Source organism: Amblyomma maculatum, chromosome 6, assembly GCF_055883805.1.
Source record: "Amblyomma maculatum isolate TAMU_Amacu chromosome 6, ASM5588380v1, whole genome shotgun sequence".
Classification (NCBI taxonomy): Eukaryota; Metazoa; Arthropoda; class Arachnida; order Ixodida; family Ixodidae; genus Amblyomma; species Amblyomma maculatum.
This window is the reverse complement of record NC_139349.1, coordinates 121,321,654-121,327,653: the sequence shown is the minus strand read 5'-3', so window position 1 is coordinate 121,327,653 and position 6,000 is coordinate 121,321,654.

The following is a 6,000-nucleotide window of genomic DNA, read 5'->3' as shown; positions in this document are numbered from 1 at the left end:
AATCCACTTCACAACACTACCAGATTACACATTTACATGACGACGATAAACCAGGACGCGGAAATCATAGATCCTCTCCTGGCGGAGGTATGCTTCTCAGATGATTATGATGATGATGATGAAAACATTTATTGACATTGGCTTAGATTAAGGGAAGGCTGGTCGGGTCCCTAGTCCGGGACGCCGTTGGTAAAAGCCGCTGCCCGTGCTCTTTCGACGAGGGCTCGTTGTTCCTTGAGATCCGAGCGTGACAGGGCCGCCTCCCAGCCTTCCCACGTTGGCTGATGTATTGTGTCAATACTGGTATTTTATTGACAAGCCCATACCATATGGTATAAGTTTGCCTTCTGGCCGCAAAACTTGCACTGCGCCGAAAAAGACTCGGACTCAATAGCGTGAAGTGTTGCTGGATTATTAAATGACATAGTTTGTAACCTTCGAAGGTGACACTCTTCTGATTTACTAAGACCCTTAGCGGGCTTCGGGGATGTCTGCCTTTCAAGGCGCAAATGCTGTAATATCTCTGAATATGTTATTAACGAAGAGGGGGAGCCTAAATCAGCAAGGGAGGACGTAGAAGGATTCAGGGGAAGAAAAGCTCGGGCCGAAGCGTGTACGCGCTCGCTTCCGTCAACTCCCTGGTGACCTGGTACCCATATTAGCTCCTTGCGTGCAGCTGAAGTCCTACATTGACTCAGAATTTTGCAGGCTAGCAGCGTGATTCTGCCACGCATATAATTTCTATAAGCAGCCTGGAAATTTGTAACTATGTATTTCGATGCGGAGTGCGTTGGGGCTATCGCCACTGCTTCCATAGCCTGCGTATCCCCGTTACGAACTGAAAGCCCGTCCACGACCTGCATTTGGTCGTGGCTCCTTTTGAGGCATTTGGCTCGTCAGAGAAGTAATTATTCGAAAGTTCATCTTGCTCGCTTAGGACTGCCGTTTACAATTCCCGACTTCTTCAATCCAGCCGCCAAATGGCATGCCCTAACAACAGTGTGTGAGTTCCTCCGCAGCTATATTGCGACCGAGGGATTTGTTTTTAACGCTTCTTTATCTGGACTATACTTTAAAAATGAAAATTTCCTTTCAGTTTTTTAAATATCCTTTTTATTTATTACTATTCCTATTACCTCAAATTATATCCAAATTATCTCAGCAACACTAAAACATAAATAGGAAGTTATAAACATAGATAGTAAGTTATAAATAAATAAGAAAAAAGTTATAAATGATACAACTAAAGTCGTGACCGCGTATTCGATTCTTACTAATGCACTGAACTCTGGTCATTGCCTCACTATGAGTATGTGCCGTATGCACAGATCCGAGGAGAAGAAGAAGAAGAAGGTGAATCACCGCAGTGGTCAACCCGGGGTTCGCCGAAACCGTTTAGAATTGCACCAGTGATGTCCAGTGACGACTCGTCTCCTGTGCAGAGGCCGAAGAAGCCTCCCGCAGTCCCCGTCCCTAGAATATCCGTTTCTCAGTCCTTCCAGCGTTCTGAGAGTACCCAGCCGGTCAAAAGAAAATCGCCACCTTCGCCTGCCCGATCTTCGCCCAAGAAGAAGGTCAAGAAGGAGAGCGGCAGCGTGAAGCCCGACAAGGCCAAGAAGCAACCAGGAAAGAAAGAGGCCGGGGAACCTCTTCTGCTCGATGTCAATCCAATGGTGAGCACGCCTGGGTGCCGGAGCCTCGTCTCTCGCTGTAGCTCCCGGCGTGGCCCCACCAGCTCCAAATCTACTCTACATACGTCACACGAGTGTCGGTGTCTGACGCAAGTGTCATGGGAGAATAGCAAATCTGATCACTAGACGCTCTCATAAATAATCAGCATAGCCTGTGTCGTTGCCTAACCTTCTGAAATTCCAGCGATCACCTATCCGCCAGTGATGACCCTGTGCCGTCGTAGATCTTATGTGCCGTGTCGACATTTATAAATGCAATTATGAACGGCTTTTTCTTTTTTTTCATAAATTGCGAGGAAGAGTGTTTGGCCCCCCAAGCTGCTGTCAGTTGAGGCAAACGTCCCATAGTATATTTTGTGTGCGTGACAGCAAACTTTTTCGACACACAGCAGAGCGCAGCTTAGTGGCCGGAGAAATCAGACATGGCTGTCTCAGTCAGTGCCTATACTTGTGTCGGAATGCTTGTACTTCAGACCGTAGGAGTTAGAGAACGCACATAAACTGCTTCCGTGCGGATGCGAAAGCATTAGATTAAGTAGATTAGGACATAAAGGTAGTTTAAAGATGGATTAAAATATGAGTTGGATTAGGTGCTTCATTAAGGCGATACAGGGTGGAATAAGTGTTGTAGCCGCGGCGAGCGAAGCAGAGGCAGAGCGACTAAGCAACATGTTTATTCGGCATGCTGGGCCGTACAGCTTAAGAGACCCGCACAAGCGATCTGCGCGCTGACTTCTTAACAAGTGCCCCGCTCCCCCTCTCGGCGTTGCCATTCACACCCGTCACAGCATCACGTGACACTACCTACCAATCGCGCACAATGCGATCACATGATACTTCATTCCCTTTCCCCCTAACTGTTTTACACCAGCTCTATGGGGTATAACGATCAGGAGGCTTCCGCGAACGAGCACTGCGCCGAAGAGGTGGCGTGTCCGGAGGTGGCGCATGCTCCCGGAGCGGTGGTGCAGGCAGCGTGGACCTTGCAGGCGAACTGGCGTTCTGTCCCCGCAACGTAGATGCTTGGGCAGGCTGTGGTGCTGAGGAATCCTGTGGCTCAGACGTATCTAAGGAAGGGGTCTTAGTAGACGACTCTTCCGTTACAGAATCAGGCATTGAACTAGGCACAGAAGGATACACAGATGGCCCGGATTCAACACTTTGAAACGAACACGGACGTAGGTTGTCAGCATGCACAAACCTCTGTTCCTGCCCTATTCTAACATTGTAGGTGGATGCACTGCACCGCTGGTCTATAACGCCTCGCAACCACTTCGATTCCCCAGGACGTAGTCCTTGGACGAGCACATGGTCGCCTTCCTCAAATGATCTCCATGACCGCCCTCTCTCGTTAGCCTTCTCTTTCGTCTGGTAGAACCTGTCGTCCATACGTTTTTCCAAGTTCGGTTGGAGAAAGGTCAGGCGTGTGCGCGGCTTCCATGACAGAAACAATTCCGCGGGTGTCAGCCCCGTGGTTGCGGTTGGTGTGTTTTGGTACGTGGACAGAAATTGGTCAACCCGATGTTGCAAGGTTTTCTTGATCCCTGTTCTTCTCTCGTCGAGAACCTGTCGCAAAAGGTCCCGCTTAATGGCCTGTACGTACCGCTCTGCGCTTCCATTTGATGCGGGGTGGTACGGTGGCGTCCTGGTATGCCGCACCCCATTCCTGCGGAGAAAGTCTGCGAAATTCTTGGCACAGAACTGTGGACCATTGTCCGTAACTACTTCTTCTGGCAGGCCGTAGGACGCAAAGACACTCCGCAGCTTTTCAATGGTCTTCTCGGTAGAGGTGGATGGCATGACGAACACTTCTGTCCACTTGGAATGCACATCCACTAGGACTAGGAGCCACTGGTTATCGGTAAAAGCAAAGTCCAGATGGATTCTTTGCCATCTGCGAGTTGGCCAACCCCAAGTTATCAGTGGAATACGTGGCGGAGCATTTTGTGTTAACTGACACGTGTCACAGCTTTTCACAATCTGCTCAATGTCCTCCGTGAGCTGAGGCCACCACACAAAGCTACGGGCGAGCATTTTCATGCGCGTCATCCCGGGGTGTCCTTCGTGAAAAAGATGCAACAACTGTTTGCGCAACCCACGAGGTATAATCACTCGATTTCCCCATGTAACACACTGCTGATCTACAGATAGCTTATGTCGACGAATTAAATAAGGCATTAACTCATCATCTTTAACATGCGGCGGCCAACCACTCATAGTATAACACAGCACTTTCGACAATACTCTGTCAGTTCGAGTGCACTTCTGAATTTCAACAGCAGACAATGGCACTTCATCAACAACTGAAAAGAAATGTGCATAATCCGAGACATCATTGCGATTTGCAAGTGGTAACCTTGAAAAACCGTCAGCATTTCCAACCTCTCGACCTTTGCGGTAAACCCAACGATAATCGTACGCTGCAAGCAGTAAAGCCCAGCGCTGCATGCGGGCTGCTGTCATCACTGGTACGGGCTTACCATGAGCGAGCAAGCCCACCAATGGCTGATGGTCGAAGTAAATCTCAAAGCGATGCCCGAACAGATATTTGTGGTACTTTTTCAGCCCAAAAACAACAGCCAAGGCTTCTTTTTCGATGTGAGCATACCCCTGCTCTGCTTTACTTAACGTTCTGGAAGCATAGGCAATTGGCCTTTCGTCGCTTCCAATCTTATGAAAAAGAATGGCTCCTACGCCGTAAGTCGAAGCGTCGCACACTAGTCCTATCGGCTTTTTCTGATCGTAGTATGTCAGCACATTGCTTTGTGTCAACCAGCTCTTACTTTCTTGAAACGCTTGCTCAGCTTCCTGTGACCACTGAAATCCCTTTTCTTTTTTTAGAGCATTATACAGAGGCTTAAGCTTAGCTGACATGTTCGGTACAAACTTCCCGTAGAAGTTAATCAAGCCCAGGTAAGCTCGCAACTGTGCCGCATCTTTTGGACTTGGTGCCTCTTTTATCGCTTTCACCTTTTCATCTGATGGCCGAACGCCCTTGTCGTCCAGAATGTGGCCTAGGTAAGAGACAGATGTCTGAAAGAATTTACACTTTTCCTTTTGCAATCGCATGCCTCTTTCTAGAAAACGTGCCAACACCCTTTCCACTCGATGAAAACATTCGTCAAATGTTGAACCTGCGCTAAGCACCTCATCCAAGTAGCAGCTTACCCGCTCAAGCCCTTTTAACACATCATCCATGACAGACTGGAAAATAGCAGGTGCACTTGTGATGCCATAGGGCAAGCGCGTGTACTTGAAAAGCCCCAGGTGTGTATTGACAACCACCATTGATTGTGCCTCCGGATGCAGTTCCAGCTGTTGGTACGCTGTCGACAAATCAAGCACTGTGAAATACTTGCATCCTGACAACTTTGCAAACAAATCTTCCATCACGGGAAGTGGATAATGGTCAGTTCGCAGGCACGGATTCAATGTAACCTTGAAGTCCCCACACACTCTGACTTTGTTGTTCGCCTTAGGCACAACAACTAGGGGCGTCGCCCAGTCGCTTTTCTGTACAGGGACTAACACTCCCCTGTTCACAAGAGACTGCAATTCAAGTGACACGGTTTCCCTCAAAGAAAATGGCACCTGTCGCGCTTTGCAAAATACGGGGTTGCTCCCCTCCTTCAAAACCAGCCTGACTGGACTACCTTTGATCAGCCCCAGAGTGGGCTCGAACACCTTTGCGTACTTCTCAAGTAGCGCCGCAACTTTGTCTAAACACACGCCATGCACACTTGACCAGTCTAGCTTAAGAGCCTCCAGCCAGTCACGCCCTAGCAACGCAATGTCGCTATTGTTGTCGGTTTTAACGACAATGAGCGGAAGTTGCTTGCACTGACCATTATGTTCGACTGGAACCGTCAACTTCCCTGTGACTGTTAGCTGCGACCCACCGTATGTCCTCAGCTTTATGTGGCAAGGCTCTTTAGGTAGACTGGGCCACAATTTCCTGTATAGCGTTTCTGGCACAATGGAAACAGACGCACCCGTGTCTATTTGCATGTTAACATCCTTCTTGGCTACCTTGAGACAGATTTCATAATGCCCTGGGCGTTCTGCACAAGAATAGACATTGTACAACAACACTTGGTCACAATCCGCGTCCTCCACAGCTACCGAATTAGCCGCGTCTCTAGACTTGAACTTGCACATTTTCGCCAAGTGTCCGTAACGCTTGCATGCACGACAACGATACTTGCGAAATTTGCAGTTCGATGCTTCGTGCGCTGAGCCACACCGAAAACAGACCGGCGATTCAGACACTCGGACCCTTGCTAGTCCTGCCCCGGTTGAACGCTGCTGC